This window comes from Camelus bactrianus, chromosome 20 (genome assembly GCF_048773025.1).
Source record: "Camelus bactrianus isolate YW-2024 breed Bactrian camel chromosome 20, ASM4877302v1, whole genome shotgun sequence".
Taxonomy (NCBI): domain Eukaryota; kingdom Metazoa; phylum Chordata; class Mammalia; order Artiodactyla; family Camelidae; genus Camelus; species Camelus bactrianus.
Window position 1 is genome coordinate 38,924,551 of NC_133558.1, and position 24,446 is coordinate 38,948,996.

At 38.8% G+C, this 24,446-nt stretch overlaps 1 protein-coding gene and 1 pseudogene across 3 annotated transcripts in view; one reads left to right on the forward strand and one right to left on the reverse strand.

Moving 5' to 3' along the window:
* The window catches only part of KHDRBS2 (KH RNA binding domain containing, signal transduction associated 2), a 644,953-nt gene that overhangs the window by 50,386 nt on the left and 570,121 nt on the right, over positions 1-24,446 (forward strand). The window lies entirely within an intron of this gene.
* Positions 20,176-21,609, reverse strand: LOC105083899 (large ribosomal subunit protein eL21-like; annotated as a pseudogene).

Sequence of the window (24,446 nt, forward strand, 5' to 3'; positions counted from 1 at the left end):
ATTATATCCGGTAGGAGAAGTGACTCAAGTCACCCAGCCTGCAATTTGTGAAAGCAGAATGCCTCTCACGATACCAGTCAGTAATGAAGTTTAAGACGTCATTTACTTACACTTCGAAGAGCTCTACATTTTGATACTTTATGCTTCGATGTCACTGTATTTTTTTCTTTTGTTTCAAAAACTAAGTAAGTCCTCATGATTATTTAAAGCATGTTATGTTTCCATGTTACATATTTTAGACAATACGACGCATTCTTTTCGAATCAAGCTGTTCCAGTCAAGACATCCGTTGGCCACTCTTCTAGAAAATGTAGTCAAAGTGTCATTTGACTTAGGACCCTCCCTCCAAATACTCTAGCTTATTTTCTATTCTTTGCTCCCTTGGTATCTCACTAATTATTCTTATCACGTTTACTACGTTGTATTACAGTGATATGTCTGCAAATAGCTCTTCAATAATAAAGATTGAATATCGCTAATAGTTGTATCCACAGCACCTGGGATTTAGTAAGTCCATGATAAATGTTTAAATATATTAAAAATTTACTTTTAAGTCCAAAATGGTAATTGAGAATAATCATTGACATGGCATCAAATATTTAAGAAACCCTTTGAATACAAAAATCAGAAACCAGTTGTTAAAGGCTCCTTTATTTTTTAAGCTTTGTTTTTTATTTCTGACCCTTTGAATATAGGGTTGATGGATCAGAAAGAATCTCACTATCATTTTGCATGTGATTTTAGGTTTGGGAGAGGGACTCAGCTTTCTTTTGGAAAAAGGCATAGAAACATTTCTTTTGAATTATTTAAGTACATGTATTATTCTCTTTGGGTTTATTCAGTGTTCAGAATAAAAGCAATGTAGCAGAGATGTTGAAGATAGCAAGAACATATTCTCAAATTTTGTTCTTTGACACTTTATTCTTTTAATCAGATGATCTCTTTTTTGAGAAGATATGAAGACCTTCAGGCCACAGTGTCTGTAGTCTGTTAGTCCAGCTGCACTAAATACCAACTCCTATAACCAGTGTTACAGGTTTTAGGTCCCTGATTTTAATGACAGTACCTGGCTCTCCAGGGACCAAAAAGTAAAGATGTCTGGACCAATGTGTCCAGGTGCAGACTTCAGGCTTTTTATATCCAGCCAAGGTTTAGAGATCCAGATTTTAAGTCTGCTCAGGTTTTCTCAGTTCTGCTTGCAAGTGGCTCTTCTTCTGCTGGGAGGAAAACTACAGGTGCTAAATAAGAAAAAGGAAAGAAGGAAGAAAAATATGTTTAAATCCCTTGAAGGAAGTGAATCCAACCTTAGTTATGTGACTCTCTTGCTTTGCCTCCCAAGACCACCGCCGTTGCCATGCATCATTATAATTTCCGTGGAAATTCATTCCCCCGGACACCTTTAGAATAAATATATTTTAAGTGCTTAGGGTATGTTTTTAGCTCTTAGTTTCCTCACCTTTAAAAGATCTACCGCTTTTATTGCATATAAACAGTTCTGTGTATGTCACAAGAATTTTTAGATTTTATGATAAAGCAGATTAGGTATGCTCTGATGAGAGATTTGAAAGGTCCACAGAATAAATCATTGTGCCAGTAGTTTTACTTAGAGTTATCACTCACCTTTATTCTTGATTGAATTGTTCAACCTTTTGTTGAATAATTCTACATTGTCATTGAATATTTTATATAATAGTGTAGACATTTTTTTACTTACAGTGATTCTAGTACTTGAAACTCAGCTTTTCTGAGGTGTTTTTCTTTTTTTTGTATTGAAAGGTAAAATCTAAAACAGTCTTAAATCAAGATTTTTATATCTCTTGTTCAACTCATAAAGCTTATGGCTAAACAAAGATTAAAAAAAAGCCAACATATGATTAACTCAACATGTATGAAAATATTTTTGTCCAAAATGTTTAAAACTTAACAAAAAATTATACCATGTGAATTTTTTCTCTTTTTAATATTATTTCTAAATGGGATATGAACTTTGTGGAGAGAGAGTTCATATTATATAAATGATCACAGAATATTAAATTTGCCTACAAATGTCTTGTATTAATTTTCAAGGTGAAAATTTTGAGTGATCTACATTGATTTAGATATTATCTGTGTTTTGAAGAAGACCCCAATTTAATGAAGATGAAATCAAAACTATAAAAACGTTAGATGCTTATTCTAGTGGCTTGAAAACATCAGGCTGAAATCTGTAAGCTCTAAATGACGGAAAGAACCTCAGAAAACCCTATTTTCCAATTTAAATATTATATGTATTTTTTCAAAAGGATATTTCCTCTTTATGCTTTTTGAGAATGGCTACTTCTCAGGACCTACTATTTCTTTTCAGAAATGGTAGACTGCCATGAAAGACATGGAAGAAACTTAAGAGACCTATTACTGAATGAAAGAAGCCAGTCTGAAAAGGCTGCAAACTGTATGATTCCAACTAAATGACGTTCTGGAAAAGGCACAGCTACAGAGACAATCAAAAGATCGTGGTTCCCAGGGGTCTGGGGAGAGGGAGGGAGGGAGGGATGAACAGATGGAGCACAAGGGATTTTTAGGGCAATGAAGTTATTCTGTGTGATGCTATAGTGGTGGCTGCATGTCATCATGCATATGTCAAAACCCATAGAATGTACAACATCAAGAGTGGACCTTAATGTAAGCTATGGACTTTGGTTGGTAATAATGTGCCCATGTTGGTTCATCGATTGTACCAAATATGCCACCCTGATGAGGGAGGCTGAGGGGAGGGGAGTATATGTGTGTGGGTGGGGAGAGCTGTGTGTAAACTCTGTATTTTCTGCTCATTTCTGCTGTGAACCTGAAACTGCTCTTAAAGAATAAAGTCTGTTAAAGAAAAAAAAATGGTAGAATGGAAGAATCTTCAATGCCATAACACCAGACTCTCCTATTCCTCTGTAACGTCTCGCTGAGAGGAGAGTGACTTACCTGATGGGGGAATGGGTCCTAACCAAGCCCCTGTCCCCTTCCTTCTTTGGAAAGTCTCTCTCCCACAGGAGAAGCTGTGTTTTTCTCTGCTCCCCCGTGCCCTAGAATTTAAAGGGCAACCCTCCCACCCTGGTGAGGAGATGATGTAGCACGAACACTGCCCGTGACTAGGTGAGGAGTGTTGAAATCTCGGGGTCAGGATTGGAAATTTCACTTGCTGTGTAAATAAGTCATACTATTGAATTTCCACTTTGTCAGTCATAACATGATACTTTGGTCTTTCAACTGCCTTTGTTTTGTTTCTCACCTGGTGCTGAAACCCCACAGGGGAAAACAATGTTATTTATTGGAACCCTCCTAATTTTCTAAGAGAACAGTGGCAGATTCAACTATATCATTGAGATTGTTTTTTTTTAATTTATGTTCTTTCACTATGTCTTTGTGTATCTATTTCCTTAAATTAACTGAATGAATGAAACCTTGTCGGTAGCAAATGAAGAAACAAGTATTTGGGGAGCTGCTGATGAAAATGATGAAAGCTTTGCCCCCTCAAGTTTGGAGGAAGTGGAACTGAATGAAAATAAGAGGAAAGTGATTACTGTAATTTATTAGAGGTGGGAGGAAAGTATATGTGACAAGTACCTGTTGTCCAGCTAAATTTTGCTACTGTGGGTAAAATCTGTGTGTGGCAGAGACTGTTCAGCCAATTTCCTCTTTCTGGGCACTCAGGGAAAAAAAAAAAAAAAAAAAGAAACCTGCCTTTCTGCATCTCCGTTTCTGTTAAGCCGCAGTCCTGGGAATGAATTCTGATTCAAGGGATGTGAGCGACAATGATGTCAAGGATTTCCAGGCATGTTTCTGTTCCCCTTTCAGCGCCCTCCGTTAGCTGCTTCTCTTTGTTAACCCAGGGTTACTCTTGTTACCTGAGGGAGGACCGGTCTGGGTGCTCTCACTCAGCCATTACCACCAGGCGGTATTTATGTGGGCTGATAATTGACCTACGTTACCATTTCTAGAAACGTTTATTCTCTGAAATGTCTCACTACGACAGCTTTCTAGAGTGCCAGAGTGAACTCTGAAATAGTCACAGCAAGGGCTGTTGCTTTCAAATAATGAGGCTCTTTGTGGAATTGTCGTTGCACAGATGATGCTGGAGGTCACAGTCCTTCTTTAGTACTAAAAGATGCCCGTGATATATTAAAATTTCCTACCTGCATTAATATAATTATGAATGGAGATTCTAACATGATAAGGAATCCTTTTCTGCATGTGGCAAAATGGTATAAAATATTTATAGCGGAGTTCAAAAAATAAAGGATCTCAGCAGTTCAACAATAATATTTCTTTTGGCACAAGGAGATTTTGACATGGATGCGTTTTCTAAAATATAAGTCGAATCTCAAAAGTAAACAAGTGAACCATCAAAAGATGTAGAAGAGAATTTGAGCAGAGAGAGATCGTCAAGGTGTAGCGAACAAGGCTGTCCACTTTGCCCTGGACAAAACCTCAGTCAGAGTTATTGTCTAAATACCTCTTAAACCTGTATTAAATCCCAAAGTGCTTTATCATTGTGCGGGTCTCTTGCTATAAAACCTATTTAAGAAAGCAAACACATACATTAGAATAAGAAGTTTAAGGCATTCACTTTCTATTGTGACAAGAATATTATTTGGCAGACTTGCTTCATCTCTGAAATATTATGGCTACAATATGGCTTTTTCCCATATGATTGTGTTCAGTCTGTTCTGTCAAGGGTCGGTCCTTCCCTTGATCATTTATAAAGATGTAGTATTTCTTTTAAAAGAATTTAATGTTCCAGGATGATTTGATTTGATAAAGAGTACACATGACCTGTTTTGGTAACAACTCCCTCATGCTTATAAGCGTTCAGTTGCTTAAGCTGTTACATAAGTTTGTGTTTTTGGAGGTAAACAAATAAGAGATAAACCAAAGTGTGAGCAGATAGAGAGACCCCTGTATTTGGAGACCCACCAAAGTGTGGAGCCTTGCCGCGGGCTGTGAAATAATTTCTGCAGGGGCAGAAGGACAACGAGAATGGTTGTTTTCCTGTGAATGGCTGCTTTCTTGCTCAGAAGAGGAAAAGGAAAGAAAGATGCTTTAGTGGGGAGCCGTTAGCCAAGCTGCCAGTGGAGACAGCTCAGGCCAGGGTGGGGCCACGTGGACTTTTATGAGAGGCTTCCAACCATCATGTCCTCCTTCTGGGTGTGCTGGAGCCAATCAGTCTTTGCCTTGTGTGGGCTTTTCTGGCTGTTGTCATGGCAATCGTCAGCTGTCATGGCACTGGTCGGTGTGCCGTTTAGCAGCTAAATAATTACAATGAGCGCATAATGAGACTCCAGGTCCACTGGAAGTCAGATCCTCTGCCATCTTGGGGTCCATTGGTTCTGACCAGTTCTTGTTTCTTCTCTTTGCAGCTGTCTCCTGAGACTTAGATACGAGTAATGATTTCTGTTGAAGGAAGAGGCAGGGGTATGATCCTGGGGGCAACAGCCTTGGTCATAAAGCGGAAAATTGCTTTTAACTAGAATGCTTAACAATCTGGTGGACCCAGCATGCTCCCCCCCAGAAAAACCATCTCTGAAGATTCTGTTCAGCCATGGAAGTTTTAAAGGGAACTGAAGGAATAATCTCAGTTAATCCCTGAGATGGATGGTCAGAGCTCTTGCCATCCTCCAGTGCCTGCTTGAGCCTGCTCTTCCGTGACTGAGGGTGGCCTGGGAGACGGGAGCTTTTCTGTAAACAAGAGGCAAGAGTTGATGGTGGGGGCCCACAGGGTTCTGCTCTGTATCAAAAGGGGGAACTTTTAGAACTATGTGTGAGTGTTTATACGTATGTGTATTTAGAGAAAGAGAAAGAAAGCATTTAGGTTGGGTGTGAAATTTTGAATAGATTTTTTTTTTGAGTGTTCATTATAAATGGAAGTTTGTAGTACTTCAGAGTATTATTAAGAAAAGTTAGGGGCTTGGTGATCTGTACCTGGGCCTGACTGTCTCCTCTGTCTTTATTTTGGAGAATAACTCTGAGTTCCTTAAATTCATCTTTAAAATCATTGAAATAAAATCAATGATTACGTTGTTATCATTTAAGAATCAGAGGGCTAATTTAACCATTCCTGTTCAAGTGTCTCTGATAAAGTAATCTGTCCTATGAATATCTCCTAATTGGAAGCACCTGAAGAAACAGGACATTTCTAGAAAAGAGATCATATTTGCTGATGACTTTCAGAATACTGAAATAACATGCTTTTATTTTTCTGTAGCGACTAGCACACGTTGAGTGTTTATCAGAATTTATGATTTAACCAGAGAATTATTATGAGCATCATCTCTGTTTTCTCCTGTTCCACCCATAAAAGTAGGTGGTCTGAGAGTCTTTGATGATAATTTTTAACAGATAAACAAAAACCAAACTAGTTTCAGAATTTCTTGCTTACGAGGTATTAGTTCTAAATGGCACTTTGTGTAGCGTTCTTTGTATCTGATGGTACCATGGTAGTGAGTGCATGTGTGCGTGTGCACACATCTGTGCACATATGGGATGTGTGAGACCTTATACTGTACTTTGAGGAATGGTTTGTAAATCACCAAAAATGTAGTTCATCCCGTTTCACAGAATAATATGATCTGCCTCTGTCTCACTCTGTCTTTAATTCTTGTCTTCAGATCTCCTTGCCTTTCAACTTTATCTCACATACCAGGAAAGGAGACTGATAGGGGTGAGAGGTGTTGAAAAACCCATTTTGGGCTTCATTCCATGACTTTTTTTTTTTTTTTTTTTTGGTGGGGGGAGGTATTTAGGTTTATTCATTGATTTATTCTTAGAGGAGGTACTGGGGATTGAACCCAGGACCTAATGCATGCTAAGCATGCGCTCTACCACTGAGCACTGCCCCCCCCATGACTTTTCTAAGGAATCATTTACTACTTCCTCCTGTCATAACTCCAGTATCTCTTAAGTCATCTTTGCATGGACTGCTCCTCAGAATATGGAGATGACATTATGTTCCATGGCCAATCAGTTGGAGTGTCAGATGTCAAAGATGGCTAACCTTCATATGATAATGCTTTGATGACAATAGTTTTGTGGGTTCCTTTTAAATTTCCTTGGGTTTTTATTACACACATCTTTTATTTGTTGCAAAGCTTCCTTAAAATTTAAAATCCACTTTCACGTGGATTTTCACTGCGGCGTCAGGGATTTTGTGAAATAAGTTGGTAGAATACTTACCCTCTCATTCAGGGCTAAGTAGCTGTTGGGTTTTGTCATGTAAGGATACCGGCTCCTTTTTTTCCCACAGTTCCTGAGCTTTAGCTGAGAGCCAGCAGTCTTACCCATCATAAAGCTTGATTTGCTGAATAAAACAGATATTTACAACACATACTGGGTTACATCTCTGGATAACAAATTATACCACTTAAAATAATTAATTTTATGTTACTAATACGTTAATAGGTATGTATGTGTGTGTGTGTCTGTGTGTATTAGTCTAAATTTTAGATTATGGCTTATAGACTCCTTTACGTTTTTTTATTCACCGATGTGTCCCAATCACCTTGAATGATGTCTGTCGGGTAATAGGCAGTCAGTGTTGACTATATAAAATAATGTTTGAAATGTGGATGCATAGACAGAAGTTTGACAGTAGCAGCCGTGGGATTATTTAAATTTTTTCTGTTCTGTTATTTGCTTACTTGTATGTTACTGTTTTTCTCCCAATAGCATATTTATTATATACATAGTATAGATGCTTTATGTCTGTGTAGGTAGATGGATGCATGGATGAATATGGTTAGGTGGAGGTTTATTGCCTTGATTTGTTAAATGGTGCATACTGCCTAGCCTATGCCCTGCTTTGGGTGTCTGGACATGGAGAAGACAGACTGATGTGAAATAAGAGCAGGAAGTCAGTAGGGGGAAGATCCCATCCATCCATCCATCCGTCCATCCGTCCGTCCATCCATCCATTCATCTCTGTCTATTATGTGTCTGTATATCTGTCAGTCATGTATCTATTTCTGTGTATCTATACATGTGTTATCAGAGAGCAGAAAGAATTCAGAAAGGAGACATGAAGGTCAAGGATTTATTAAGCCATAGATAGTATGCTTTCAAGGAGGGCACAGGCAGACCCAGCTGAGTAGCTGCCCCGAGTTTCCTTGGCAGGCTGGCTATTTGGGGTATAAACATGAGTGAGCAGAATATTCATTAGTGGAAGGGGCTTGGGGCTGTGTTTCCTGAGCTTCATCCCAGCTCCGCCTTCCAAGCAGAGACGGGTTCTTTTCTCCTTGTTTGGTCTCCATCGGGAAGTCGGATGAGAAGTAACAGCTTACATTCGGATGAGAGTGTAAATGAGCGAAAGGTTACATTCAGGTGATGGAGATTTCTGCTTGTCTCCACCTTTCCTTGTCAGCCTCCAGGACACTAGTCACCCCCAAATATATGGTTTCTTAACAGTCCAAGGTTCCAGCTCATCTTGGTCTGCTCAAGGACCCCTGTTGTTCCCAAGATGTGTGGTTTCCTGCCCTTTGGCCCATGTCCCCCTTCTCCGCTCATATCTGGCTACCCGCCTGCTCTAACATATATATTACATAGCTAACTCTTCTTACCTCAGACTTGAATATGCATATATCATACTTGAATGTACTTGTGTGTGTGTGTATATACGTATATACGTATATATATGTATATATGTATGTATGTGTGTGTATACGTATATATATGTATGTGTGTGTATGTGTATGTATGTGTGTGTATACGTGTATATATATGTGTGTATATGTATGTATGTGTATATATACGTATATATGTATATATATGTATGTGTGTGTATGTGTATGTGTGTGTATACGTGTATATATATGTGTGTATATGTATGTATGTGTATATATACGTATATATGTATATATATGTATGTATGTGTATGTGTGTGTATACGTGTATATATATGTGTGTATATGTATGTGTGTGTATATATACGTATATATGTATATGTGTGTATGTGTGTGTATATATGTACGCGTGTGTGTATATATATGTGTATGTATGTGTGTATATGTGTGTGTATATATATACGTGTGTGTGTATATATGTATGTATGTATGTATGTGTGTGTATACGTATATATATGTATGTGTGTGTATGTGTATGTGTGTGTATACGTGTATATATATGTGTGTATATGTATGTGTGTGTATATATACGTATATATGTATATGTGTGTATGTGTGTGTATATATGTACGCGTGTGTGTATATATATGTGTATGTATGTGTGTATATGTGTGTGTATATATATACGTGTGTGTGTATATATGTATGTATGTATGTATGTATGTGTGTGTATACGTATATATATGTATGTGTGTGTATGTGTATGTATGTGTGTGTATACGTGTATATATATGTGTGTATATGTATGTATGTGTATATATACGTATATATGTATATATATGTATGTGTGTGTATGTGTATGTGTGTGTATACGTGTATATATATGTGTGTATATGTATGTGTGTGTATATATACGTATATATGTATATGTGTGTATGTGTGTGTATATATGTACGCGTGTGTGTATATATATGTGTATGTATGTGTGTATATGTGTGTGTATATATGTACGCGTGTGTGTATATATATGTGTATGTGTGTGTGTATATGTGTGTGTATATATGTACGCGCGTGTGTGTGTGTGTATATGTATGTATGTATGTATTATGTATGTATGTATATACTTGTATCCTGAAAATAGTTTGACAGGAAACTGGAGAGATTGAGTAATGTCTTTGATAGAAGAAGATGAAGAGATAAAAGGGGAGTTGGCAAGTATCTATGTTTTTGAAGCACCGACAGATTATGAAGCGGAATTGACTGGTCAATTATTAGTCAGTGTTGGTGTGAGAATCAGGAACACAGCGTTTGAAAATTTAAGGACAAAATTCTTCTTCACTGATCTTTGGGAAATGGTGTAATTGTATGATAAATGTTATTTCCAGCTATAATAGAATGTGTGTACCACTTTGAAATGTATAATTGGAATACATACAAGCCCTATGTTAGTGCGGATTTCTTTTTAAGTACAGTTATTGTTACATATTGTTTAGAAACCACATCTTAAATAACAAATACTTATTGCATGTGCATTTAAGTAACGATGTACAGTTGTTGACTGTCGGGTTATTTAAAGATGACTTCTTGGATAGACATAAGAAAAAAGTATTTCTAAAATCAAAGAGATAAATTATCCCCCAAACTGTTATGTCTTTAATTTTATGAAAGTGCATAACTTTGAAATGTGTGAACGTTGACATTGCTGAACATTGGCTATCTTTTATAGAAAGTCTCCTCCCTGACTAGCTTAAGGCGTTAAAGCCAAATGACTTTATAATAGTGACTAGTGTTTTAAGATTACAGGATAAAATGTTTTATTCTTCTAATCTGTTTGTCCAAAGCAGATGTGAAAGTTTGATTCACAGATTAATTCAGTTTTGTTAAAAGCGTGTATTTTCCCATGTTCAGTTCCTCGTGTTCTATTATACATACCAGCGAGATGGCATTTATTTGATGCCTTAAAAGTATCTTGGGCATTTGAATATGAACTATAATACACACTCTTGTGCTAAGTGTGTTTAAAATTCACAACTCTTTCTTACAACTTTCAAAGTGTCTTTCAAATGTCTGTCACTTTTTAATTATACCTATTCTGTTCTATTTTTATTTAAGCTTCTCTCATCTGTGTATATAAGCATTAGAATTCTTATCTCTACTCTAAAGTCTGTATTTGTAAATTCATGGAATTGTCTTTGCCAGACACACTAGAGGACTCTCATGTTTATTAGTTTGAAAGACTGGGCTCAAGAAAGCTAATTTTTAACGCATAGTGTGGAAAATACTTGAATTGGCAAATACACGCCTTACTAGAAGAGCAAACTCCTTCTGGACCCGTTTCCTTAGCAGCAGCGTTCTTAGAGTAATCTTACGGAACAGCTTCTGTAAATGACTGGATGTGTGTTTTATGTGATACCAGTTATATGATACCCATGCTGAATTGATTGTACCACAGGTTTTCCTCAGTACAATACAGGTTTTCAGAAATACTGTTCAATTTATGTTCACAAAGAGTTTGCAAGTTTTCACTTGATATCATGGTATATCTCTTTATCACACTTGCCTCAGATTGTGATGGATTTTTAGGGCGACATAAGACCATTAAATTAGCTTGCATATCCAAGGGACCTTAAAATTACCTGTATATGACAAATATATGTATTATTATCTAACACCTCGTTTATTGATTGAAATGTTCATGTTCTGAATCTCCTGAATTTTTCTCATGGGATTAAAAGTTTAAGGAGTTGCTTTAGTTATTGTACGAGTTCTTTTGTCCTTCTGACCTTTATTTTGCTTGGTAAAATGCAAGAGGACAAAGCAGACGGTAGAATGACCAGCATGGTACCGTCCTTCTTAGACCTGGGCCAGAGGGGCCCCTGCCCTGAGCTCTTTGCTTTGGCTGTTCTCTGGCTGTGCCTCCCCGAGTGGCAAGGAGCCTCCTAGGGCCGAATTATTGTGCCCATGGAGAGTTGCCCCACCCCCATTTTCTAGAACATACTCTGAGCACCTGAAACTCTCAAATCCCTGCCCATTTGGCCCCAAACACACTTCTAGGGCCTTTTAAAATACATTTCTTGGGACTGTCTTCCTGATGTTCCTAGTGTATGAAGATCCAGTCTGAAGGTTTCTAAGGAGTGGCTACGTGCAGGGAGATCTGTGACTGAAGCTTGGGGGTGTGGGCTGGGGGGGTCTGTGTTTCCAAGGATAGACCACACACAGATGTGCCCACCCCAGACCTAAAGTATCCTAAGACACGGCTCTGTGCAAGGATGGAGTTGATGGTGTGGGATGGTGTCCCCACAGATGTGGGCGTGGCCGTGAGGCACTGGGAGTAAACCTGGCTTTCCCCATAGGCCATTCTGTTCTCCCACAGAACTGGGCGAGGGGGGAGGGTTCGAGACGTCTAAATCCCACCAGGCTTATCTACTGATTAGGAAGTAATGAACACTAACACCAATGTTAAGTAGGAAGGCTGTTTGTCACGGGAGAAGAATGTAACTTATTTTATTGAACACTTTGTTAGCTTGGTTTATAACTTTTAAATATTAGGCTTATGGGATGTAAGGGATTGTATTTACGCTGTTACTCCAGCCCTGAAGATGGTTAAGAGTTGATCTAGACAGAGGTTCCAGATTTCATTTTATGAAAGCAATATTCACTTTTTATTAAAGACTTGAGTTCTTTTTTATTCATATGATTACAGATCCTACATGGACCTTCGAGGTCATTTGGTCCACTCCCCTACTTAGAATGGAAGGTCACCTTGTCGAATCCATGACAGATGCTAATTCTGTCTCTGTTTTAGTATTTTTAGACACAGGCAGCTTAACAACTTGCAAAGCATTGCTTCCAATTATTTCATTAATTTAATTTAAAAATGAATTCTCATGTTGAATCCTGCTCTTTTTTCCTCCCATTTTGTTCATATGAAATAGGGCTCATTGGCCCTGCTAAACCAAGTTTAGACCAGCCTAAAGCAGGAACCAGTGCTCAGGCAACCTTGTCTGTGTACTAAGGATTTCCTCTGGTGATGAGAATTCACTGAGTTTTCTTAGTTGGACTGTGCACGCTTTATGTATTTTTATACATGCCATTCATTTTTATATTCATTCAATGGAGATTTATTGAGTGTCCAATGCCTAAGGGCCTTTTTTCTTTCTTTAGCTCAGAAAAGATTCTCAGAATCCTGTCATTATTTCACAGTTATTAATTTAAATTTTACTCAAATAAAAATGTAATCTCTGCTTTATAACAAACTGTGTTTTTCTAGGGGAGAACTTGTTTGATGATGAGGAAATTTCTCATTCAGTCTTCTTTCTTAAATTTGTTTTATTAAAAACTTTACTGATTTGGAAGACTAATGTAATAATACTGTCCTCCCAAGGGCTTGCGATAGGAAACAAAGCAGGTAGACTGTTAAGAGAATGTAAATGTCAAAATGTAATTGATACAGAAAACCCTGGGGAATCCACACAAAAATATTAGAACAATGGAAAAGTCCAGCAGGGTTGCAGGACACAAGATTATACACAAGTAAATTGCATTTCTATGTCAGAGGAAAGATCAAAAAGATGAAATTAAGAAAATAATTCCATTTACAGTAGCATCAAAAAGAATAAATTATTTAAAATTGAGTTTAATGGAAGAAGTATAAGGAATGTATCCTGAAAATTACAAGACATGGTTGAAAGACATTATAGAAGACCTAAGTAGATGCAAATGCATCCCATATTCATGATTTGAAAGACTAAATACTGTTAAGATGACAAAATTCATTTACTGGCCTGTAGATTCAATGTAATTCGTATCAAAATTCCAACTGCTTTCTTTTATAAACTGGCAAACTAATCCAGAAATTCATATGGGAATCTAAGTGGGTTAGTAGCCAAGACAATCATGAAAAGATGTACACATTTGGAGAACTCGCAGTTCCTGATTTCAAAATTTGCAACAAACCTACAGTAATCAAGACGGTGTGGTGTTGACATAAGGGTGGGCGGAAGGATCAATAGATTTGAAAGTGCAGAAATGTACCTTCACTCTGTAGTCAACTGGTTTTTGACAAGGATGCCAAGAACGTTCGGTGTGGAAGAGTAGTCTTTTTAATAAATGGTGGTGGGACAGGTGGATATCTACATGTTATCTTCACTCTATAGTCAACTGGTTTTTGACAAGGATGCCAAGAACGTTCGGTGTGGAAGAGTAGTCTTTTTAATAAATGGTGGTGGGACAGGTGGATATCTACATGTAGCAGAATGAAGTTGGACCCCTACCTCACACCATGTACAAAAAAATTAATTCAGCATGGACCAAATACCTACATGTGATAACTGAAATTTATAAAACTATGGAGTAAATCTTTTGGACCATGGGTTTGGTTAGGCAATGATTTCTTAGATATGACATAAAAGTTTGGTGACAAAAGAGAGAAAGAGATATTGGACTACATCAAAATTAAAACTTTTTTGGGACAAATGATACCGTAAAGGAAGTGAAAAGAAAACATACAGAATAGGAGAAAATATTTGCAAATTACTTGTGGGATAAGGGACTTGTATCCAAGAATGTGAAGAAGTCTTACAACTCAGTATGAAAAAACAATTAATCCAACTAAAAATTGGCAGTGGATTTGAGTAGGCATTTCTCCATAGAATATATACAAAATTACCAGTAATCACATTAAAAGATGCTCAAAATATTTAGTTTTTAAAGGTCCATATCAAATTCAGAATGAGATACATCGTCATACACACTAAGATGGCTAAAGCAAGACAGACAATAACAAGTGTTGGTGGAGATGGGGAGAAATTGGAACTCTTGTATGTTACTGTTGGAATTTTAATATGATACAGGAACTTTGGAAAGCAGTTTGGCAGATCTTCAAAGCATTATACATAAAGCTACTATATGACTGAGTTAATTCCAACCCTAGGAATCTATTCAAGAGAACTGAAAACAAATATGCACACAAAAACTGGTAACCAGATGCTCAAAGCAGCATTATCTGTTTTATCAAAAATGTTGAAACAATGTAAATTCCCATCAGCTGATGACTGGGTAAACAGAATAAGGTATGTGCTTACAGTAGAGTATTATTTGGCTGTAGAACAGAATGAAACATTGATACCTGCTCCAACATGAATGACCCTTGAAAGCGTCATGCTCAGTGGAACATGCGAGGCACAGCAGACCGCACGTTGTATGGTTCCATTTACATAGAAAGTGCAAAACAGACAAGGCCATAGAGAGAGAGCTCTGTAGTTTTTCATGACAAGCTGCACCATTTGTGAGCCCTGTGGAATCAAGCTCACCTGGGGATTAAGTTCAGCTTGAGTGGCAACCAGACACTGGCCCTTTCCCCTTGGGTTCAGGGGTGGAATTCATTCCTCAAGGATTTACTGCTTTACGGGTGACTGGAGGCAGACAGACTCAAAGAATAAAACTTTTCTACCACATCTCAGCAGAGGAGCCAAAGTCAGGCCTGTGGGCATGTTTGCCCAGCCCCTACCACAGTGGTCAGCGCCCTTCCCATTTCATCAGAGCTGCGTGGGAGTAACTAAACCGAGGAGTAAGAAGGACAAATGGAAAGAGAATTGATCCAAGAAGCTGAAAAACATCATCTTTAAGGCCTCTAGAAATTTTATTTTTTAATAGAGCCCCTGATTAATGAACTCGATTCATGATCTGCCCTCTTTATACTTGCTTAAAGATGCCTGGGCTGAAGGGATAAGGTTGGTAAATTTTTTTCTAAAGGTTGGAAACCACCACAAACACCAAGCCCGTAAATGATATCCTAGCTAATTTCAAAACTATCCAACAAGGTAGGGCGGTCTACATATATGTATATAAATAGATAGATAGGTAGGTAGGTAGATAGATAGACAGACAGACAGACAGACAGACACAGACAGATAGGTAGGTAGACAGACAGACAGACATACAGGTAGATAGGTAGGTAGATAGGTAGATAGACACAAAAATATGAAATCTCAGTTCCTTCTAGTATCATAATTGAATATTATTTGCATGTATTGTTGAGCAAGGACAATGATGCTGAGGATATAAATGGGCCCCCGTTTATATTTATACCATTCATAAATACTGCAAATGCACTTGATAATAATATTTAATAATGTATTTAATTATTGATATATCATTATATTATATCAATATAATGTAATATAATCATAACATTATATAATATACTAATGTACTGTAACATTATATAATATATTATGGTTTATAATTATATAAATGTTATATATAAAATTGGATTTATGTAATTATAAAATATAGTATATAATTATTTAAGTATCTTTCTTATACGGATAAGAAATTAGGAGTGGTAGAAACAACAGTAAAATAAGAACTATTCTCTGTGACATTTGCAATTATCGGTCACTGGATAATTAGTGATTAAACACAGAGCGTTACTTCTCCCCACCCCCCACCCCCCAAAGACTTCCACACAGTGAGATGTGCTCCAGAACGTTTGCTGAGTGAGTGTGAGTGTCGGGTGAAGAAACCGTGCCCCGGGGCAAGGTGCGTGTGAAGCGGGCCGTGCTCAGTTCTGTTGAAATGCTTTCTTCTATTGACTTGTTAGGGATTTTTAACTCCAGTGAGTGATAGCTCACCTTTATTCAGTTCAGGAAAACTGATTTTTCAACACAAGGGGTTCCTGATGGCATTTGGCTTTTAAACATCTTGAAAATCAACTAATACCAAGTGAAGCACATCTGGGTGTAGCCTGTCTGTAAAGTTAGTCCAAATGGTGAATAAAGTCCGATTTGGGTCATTATCACAGTACAGATAGGCTCAGAAAGGATCTTTTAATTTGAACCAAAAGGCATCACTTCAGTGTTTTCTTTTTATTAAGATGAGAAACAAGGCGCCTTTGGCAAGAGTGAGGACTCTCATGGTTTTTTTTTCCCTCAAACATAGGACATATGTTCTTCTCATGCTCTAGAAATACAGTTGAATTTGAATATGAGAAAATCAGAATTATTACTGACTGCAGACTGCTCCCTTTTAACAGTAGTAATTAATTTAAAAAATCAAATATATTGAGTAAAAAGGCTGAGCTGATTTTTCAATATTTTACATGGAAAAAATTATAATGCAATACATGTCAACTTAAAAATTTCAGCCAGCTTCCTAAAATAGAAGCAAAATTACAGCTAAACGGCAACATATAGTGATGAGATCATGTTTGGTTTTAAAATGCTTAAAATATCACTTAATGATCACAATGAGGCTGTTCAAAAATAAAAGTTGTTTTGAATGTTGTTATATGTCACTGCCCCTCTTTTTTTTTTAAGGCTTTCAGACCAGGACATGAGACTAAAAACACTCCAGATTATTAAAAAAAAAAAAATCACACTTTGTGGAAATAATTATGAATTTTAAATGTGTTTTGGGGAAATAAATAAAAGTTTCCCCATAGCAGCAGCAATCTGAAAATCACTGAAAGTCACATATAGTCTATGACGTTTTTGTATTAAAAACCACATTTTTCTAGAAAACCTTATTTGGGCTGACTGATGAGTGCTGATTTTGAGTTTATACCCGATCTATTATAACGAGTGCTGGGAGTAAAAATGCCATCAATGTGATGTGGTCCCTGGCCTCAAGGAGGTCACGGTTTAATGGTGGAAAGCAGCTGTAGATAGAACATTATGAAGTGATAAACGTGCTGTGTTTAAAAAATGCCAGGTGCGAAGGGAGCCCCAGGGCGGGATAATCACGCAGAGTGAGTGTCCAGGCTGGGTCTGCACTGAAGAGACAGTGGTCCTCCTCTGATCAGAGGAAGGAGGAGAGGTCGGGAGCAGAAGCAGCCCGAGGACCCTGAAAGCACACAGCATGCTCGCTGTCTGCGTGGGGATGGGCTGCAGTGTGAGATGGGATGAGAACGTGGCCAGAGAGGACAAAGGATGGTTGATTGATTCCTCATGTCGGGGGAAAAAAAATAAGAACCTAGCCTTCAGGCAGGGAGAAGCAGGTACCTGTCAGAGTGGTGACTATCCATCCAACAAAGGAGATCCAAGTGCTCAGCATAGCCAGGGACGACGCAAAGCAGTTCCCACAGTCCAGTAGAAAAGGGGGGATCCCTTTTTCAAAAAGACAGATTCCTACTTTAAAAAGACAGCTTGGGTGCGAAAGGTAAGTAACACATGGGTCTTCAAGGAAACCAGTTTAAAGGGCATGTGATGTGGGGGCGGGGATTGGATCTGAGAGGGGCGCCAGTGGAGGCGAGGGGGCTTGATGGATGCTGCCTGCAGGGTGGTGGCGACCAGGCAGCAGCTGGTGGTTATATCGGAGATCTGTGTCCCTCTTATTCCTGGGTGCCGCGGGAAAATTGGCTTTAGACTTAAGGCGAATTCAGTTTGAGTTTCACATGTCTTGGGAACTTCAGAGTGGAGATGTCAGTGTTGAGTCAAGTTGAAGAAAAGGTTTAGAACCCAGGAAGGTAGTGTGGGCTTGATGTCGGAAAAGGTGAAAGGTGGGAGATACGGACTGGGATGGGGACAGGATCGTCTGGAAGTGTGCCTAGGCTGAGGTCGCCTCGGAGAAAGTGATTGCGTTCAAAGGATACAAAGAAAGGGGGGACTGTTGTCAGAGTGAAGGAGCTGCAGTGTGGGTAGGTCTCAGGGAGTCTGGAACAGAGTTCAGGAAGGCAGTGAACCAGCGTGGCTCCAAGAGCAAGCTTTCATAGGGTACCCACATCCTCTGACCCTGGTCTCTGATAAATCACACAAGTCAGCTCCGAATTTCCCCTGCCAAGTCTGCTCCTTTGCCAGTCATTTTTGTGATTATAAATCTGCTAAGTCTTCACCTGCATGCTTGAGACAAAACCTGAGCGTAATCATAGACGCCTCTCTTTTCCTTAAACTTCCATTCCATCCCAGAGCCAACTTCCACCTTCAGAGTAATCCAGCCGAGTTTTAGACCTCCACGTTGAACACCTGAGCCTTCACCCAGTCCAGCCTGGTCTTGAGCCTCTGCCTCACAACTGGCCTCCCTGCCTCCACCCTGGCCCCACTATGTGAGGCTGCCAGGATAATCTCTCAAGAACACGAATCCGATCAAAACTGTGATGAAAAACGTTTCGAAACTTGCCTCACATTTAGAATAAGAATTTCATATCCTAATGTTTTATCTTGCTTCATAACAAATTACCTCAAAACTTAACAGCTTAAAATGGGCAACATTTATGATCTCCCAGTTTCTGCAGGTAAAGGTTTCAGAAGAATGGTAGATGATGTTCTGGCTCAGGGTCTCGGAAGAAGTTGCAGTCATCTAAAAGTTTTACCAGGGGTAGCATCTGCCTCCAAGGGGGCTCCCCTACATCAGTGGGAGTGACAGCCCTCAGTTCCTCCCACTTCTTCATGATAGGACGGCTGACTTTCCCCAGACACGTGATCCGAGAGAGAGAGAGAAAGAAAGAATGGAGCCACAGAGTGTCCTGGGACCTGATCTCAGAACTCTTACACCATCACTTCTGCCATATTTTATTCATTAAAAGTCCATGACATTCTAAGTGAAGTAAGCCAGAGAGAGAAAGAAAAATACCATATGATATCACTCATATGTAGAATCTAAAAAAAAAAAAAAAAGACAAATGAACTTAAATATAAAACAGAAACAGACTCACAGACAAAGAATACAAACTTGTGGTTGCCAGGGAGGAGCGGGGTGGGAAGGGACAGACTGCGAGTTTGAGATTTGTAGATACTGACAGGTATATATAAAATAGATGAACAAATTTACATTGTCCAGCACAGGGAACTATATTCAAGACCTTGTGGTAGCTCATGGTGGAAAAGAAAATGAAAATGAATATATGTATATTCATGTATGACTGAAAAATTGTGCTGTACACCAGAAGCTGACACAGCATTGTAAACCGACTATAACTCAATTAAAAAAAAGATTTATAGATACAAATACCAATTTTTATGGGAAAGAGACTTAAAAAGTGAGATTGTATTCTAATTTCACCTTTTGAATAAAAGTATACAAAATTAAGCTAAAAAAAAAAAAAGCAAAAAACAATCTGTGTCTGTAAGGCCTTCCTGTTACTCCTTCTGCATCTTCCATCTCATCCTCTACTATTTTCTCCCACATTCACACCACTCTGGCCACACTGTCCTCTGACAGCCCCTCACGGGTGCCAGGTTCTTTCCAGTGTCAGAGGCTTTGCACGTGCTGTTCCCTCTGCCTGGAACACTCTATCCCTAGGTATTGGTGAGTCTTCCCCCCTCCTTAATTCAGGTCTCTGCTCAAAAGTTACCTCCTCAAAGAGGACTCTGTAATCACCCATCAAAATATCAAACTCTTCTAACTATTTCCTATGACATTATCCTGCTTTGATTTTTCTCCAAAACAGTTCTTGCCCACGCAGATTATCTCATCATTTACTTACTCATTTACCTTCTGCCTCATTGGTCTGTAAATTTCAAGGGGGCAGGTATTCCGTCTGCTTCACCCTGGCGTGTCTGGTTCCTGGAATGGTGCCTGGCCCACTGCAGGCTCTCAGTAAATAGCTACGGAGTGAAGGGGTGAGTGGGTGGGAAGACGAAGGACTGATGTCGTGGTAAAGAACCTGAGCTTTGGAATGAAAATCCTGGCCCCATCACTTTGCTAGCCCTGCCACCTGGGAAATTAATCTTGGGGTTCCCCTTTTCGGTAGTGAATTAATAATTGAGAGAAGGTATCCTATTGGGTTATTGTAAGGATTGAATGATACACTGCCGCTAGGTCACTTGGGAAATTCCTTGTCCCGGGTGCAAAGTTGAGGACCCAGGATGAGCAGCCGCAGAGCTGTCTGGCTTGTCCAGCACATCACGCTGCCTTTGTCACCAACAAGCAGGGTGGTGACCTGAGATGCCTCTACAGTTTTCCCACGTGGTCTGAGTGTCATCTCTCAGTAATCAGAAATGCGTGTCCTGCCGTCTTGTGTTGTGTGCAACTTCAGGTGCATTTAACTGAGTCAGAACCAAGGTCAGATGTTGGATGCATTCAGGGAAGGGGCCCAAACTTGGAGGACGGTGCACGGATATATTTGGAACGAGTATCAAGAAAATACTGATTTTTTTTAAGATCTATTTTTTAAAATAGGTTTTATTCTATTTTTTTCTATTCTTTTTAAAAGACACTAACTTCGAGGTTTAAGAGTTTGTGTCTGGCAGTTAACAAGGTGGAAAAAAAACAAAACGTGCCCACCTGCCTTCTGTGATGTACCTCTGTTTAGCATTAGATGACAGTACTGTCAAAAGGTTTCAATGCATATTTGATGATGGTTTTGACAGACTTATTCCACATTCTTTTGTTGCTCCCACTATGGCATCATTCTTGTCATTCAGCTTTGTTTTGTTGTATTTTTTGTCTTTTCTTTTTTTTTGAAATGGAGGGACTGGGGATGGAGGTTGAACCCAGGACCTCAGGCGTGCTAAGCATGCACTCTACCACTGAGCTGTACTCTCCCCCTGTTCTTCTTCTTCATTTTTTTTTTTAAAATCAGTCCAGGTCTTCTATTTTCTTTGCATCAATCATGCCGTATTTTCACGGGAACGGGTTCCAGCAGGCCAGGGTCCCTTCCGTTGGTTCTCACAAAGTGCTCTCTGGGTGGAGCAGGCTGGCGCTTCAGTTCAACCCAAATACCTTTCTCCTTGGCTTCCTTCTTTGTCTGATCACTTTCCTTCACACGATTCAGGAAGCTCTCGGAGTGCTTACTATGCTCAGTCCACACGTGAGTTCTCTTGGCATGAATCTTGCCCTTAGCTTGTTTGTTTACAGCAATTCCAACAGTGTGCTGGGTACCACTGTGGACTCTTTTCAGCGTTGCCATGGTGACATCTGTACGGCATTCCTTTCTGAACATCGCCCGCTCTCTTTAACTTACAGTATCACTTTTCTTGTAGATTTGTATGTATGTGGCCAAAAGAACAACTCCATGTTTTCTGAAAGGCCTGGAGAACACACAGCGGGTGCCTCTCCTCTTTCCCTTTGCGTTGGTTATTTTGGTGAATTACCAGAATGAATGGCGGTTCTGGCCAAAAGGGCCCTTTTGCCCTATTTTTTATTTAGATCAATATGTATGACATTTCTTAAAACGTATGCACTACGATATTAGTCTGGTAAAGGAAACACTGAAAAATAAGTCATGGATATGTTCTCAGTAGTTCACAAATTTCCCTAAAGACGAGGTGTCATCTCGTGAAATACAATGACGTTGGCTGTCATGAGCTTCTGTTTGAATGACAGGGAAGCATTCAGTGACGTCTTGTGTCCAGCCCCAAACGCAAGTAATAAGATGGGAATCACTGGTATTTATCATTCTCTTATTATGTACCAGGTACGGTTCTAAGTGAATGAGTGACCTGGCTCATTTAATCCTCGCAGGAGCTTTACAGGGCTGTTGGGCCCATTTGACAAGCAAGCATGTAACACAGAGATTCTAAGCAAGCTGCTTGAGTGAGCCAGCCCATTGCTAAGCAGGAGTTAGGGTGCTGCCTGGCCCAGAGAGCATGTGTAGGAAGCATTAGCTGCCACCATTCTTGATGCCGGGTGCTGCCCAGCTAACAGGAGACAGACACAGTACTCTGTCAGGAAGCCTGTGGTCTTCGGAATCTACTGGCATTTGGTAAGATTCGATTCCCATTTTAGGGTGGGTTGGGGGTGGTGGGAGGGAACAGATGAAGCGCAGAATGCTTAAGTGACTTGTCCAAGGCCCCAGCGTGGGGATGTGGTCTTGTGCTGGGGCTGAACGGTAGTACTGACTGAACGTGTGGCAGAGGAATTAAGTGATATGAGGTCACGGGGAAAGAAATCCCAGGGAGCTGCTCGTGCAACTCCATGGGCAGAGGACCTGGAAGCTGACACTTGCAGTGGTGGGAATTTGGATAAGCAGCCAGGAGGCAGGGCAGGGTAGTGTCAGATACTTTCACAGTTTTAGTTGGTTCAGGGTATTCAAATGCATTAGCAGTAATTAAAATAGCTAACTGGGTTGGACGGAAGGGTATAGCTCAGTGGTAGAGTGCATGAAGTCCTGGGTTCAATCCCCAGTACCTCCACTAAATAAATAAGTAAATAAGTAAAGCTAATCACCTACCCCCCAAAATTAAAATAAATACAAATAAACTTAAAAAAAAATAAAACAGCTAACCCTCTTACAGTTTATCTTGTTGGAAACAACTACTTGGATTATTTTTAAATTGAAGTTATTTTATTTTAACTTCTCTTTCTATTTCAATCACCAAAATAATTACTGTGTAGGTTGTTAATTAATTTCATTTGCAAATTTTTACTACTCATTTACCATCAATGGGTCTGAAATAGTTACTCATGCCCTCAGTAAAAAGGAAACTGTTATTCCATGTCTGAGAATGACTTCCCATCCCCTCCAGTATCCACTGGACCTGCTGACGTTGCTTTTGAAGTTTTCATTTTTCACGTCTGTTTCGCTACCATCATTGTCCACACCTAAGGTTACTGTCTTACCGTTTAAGCTCTGTTCTGTAAGAAATTACCCATTTCATTTTTCTTTGGTGGAAAGCCCAGGTTTAGAGAGTCATTTCTTCTACCCGGTCCGTCACTGGGCTGCATACAGGGGCCATGAAAATACACCTGCTGCTCAGAGATTATATACAGAGGGTGATGAGTATGAACCATTATGATGGCAAAACTGTGATAATTATTGCCAGAGAAGGAGACACAAAATGCTACTTCACTTAATGTCATCATTTGCTAGATGTAGTTTCCTTTTTAAAAAAAAGGAACTGAGACTAATTAACTTGCTTAAGACGATGTGCCTCTCAAGTGACAGAGCTACTTTCAGAGCTCACATTTAATTCCAAAAACCACAGACAGAACTCAGAGAAATTTTGCATTTGTAGTGATTGTTGGCTTAATAATTATTAAGCACAATATCAAATCATTTAAAAGTACAGTGGTATTTATCACTTATTTCTGAGATGGGTTTGAGGCAGCTTGTAAATAGGACTAAAAATATTCTAAGATAAAACATACAAAAGGTTGCAAAGTGTATGGAAAAAAAAAAAGAATTGTACAGGAAATCCTTATTCAAGACAAGTTAGAACATGTAAGGCTACACTCAGGGCTGCTTATCTCAAATTTTTAAATTCTTTTTTTTTTCCTATTATTTTCCTTTTTGTATTTATCTGTTACATTTGCTTTTTAAAGTTCTGTTTATTTGAAAAGTGGGATTATTATTACTGACCCCACAGGGTTATGATGCTAAAAATATTATCTGTGTCAAAATACCTTTGGCGTTTTCTTACCCATTCTTTGAGACTGAAATTGGAAAGTGTGCATCTTTCTGATCAATATCAATGAAGTGAAACTTGTGTTAAAGCATTTCCTCGTATTCTTTCATTAAGGTTAAGTTTATATTTCAAAATGAATAGTTATTATTTATGGTATATTTGCGAATTCATTCTGGACTTAAATTGTGAAATGCTAGAGGCCTGCTGTTTTATAGGACACGGATCTCTGAAATTTCACGGGGAAGGGGTTTTCAAAGGAACATGAAAATTATTCTTTTATTTTATTGACGCTAATCGTTAAAGATTTGGTTCTGCATTCAGATATGAAGAGCAGAAAACATTTTTGCTTAGTAAATAAAAAGTTTTAATTTGAAGGTGGGACAAGTGAGATGCCCTTTACTCAGTCATATTATGTAACTGTAAGTTGTTCATGCTCCATCTATAATAAGGAGTTCTAATCACCAGGCAGATGGCCACTATTTATATTATAAAGTTCCTTCTGAAAATGTCTATAAATAAAAGGATTTTTTTAACAACCATATATTGACTTTCGGTTTTAGATGAGCATAAACTTCAAAAC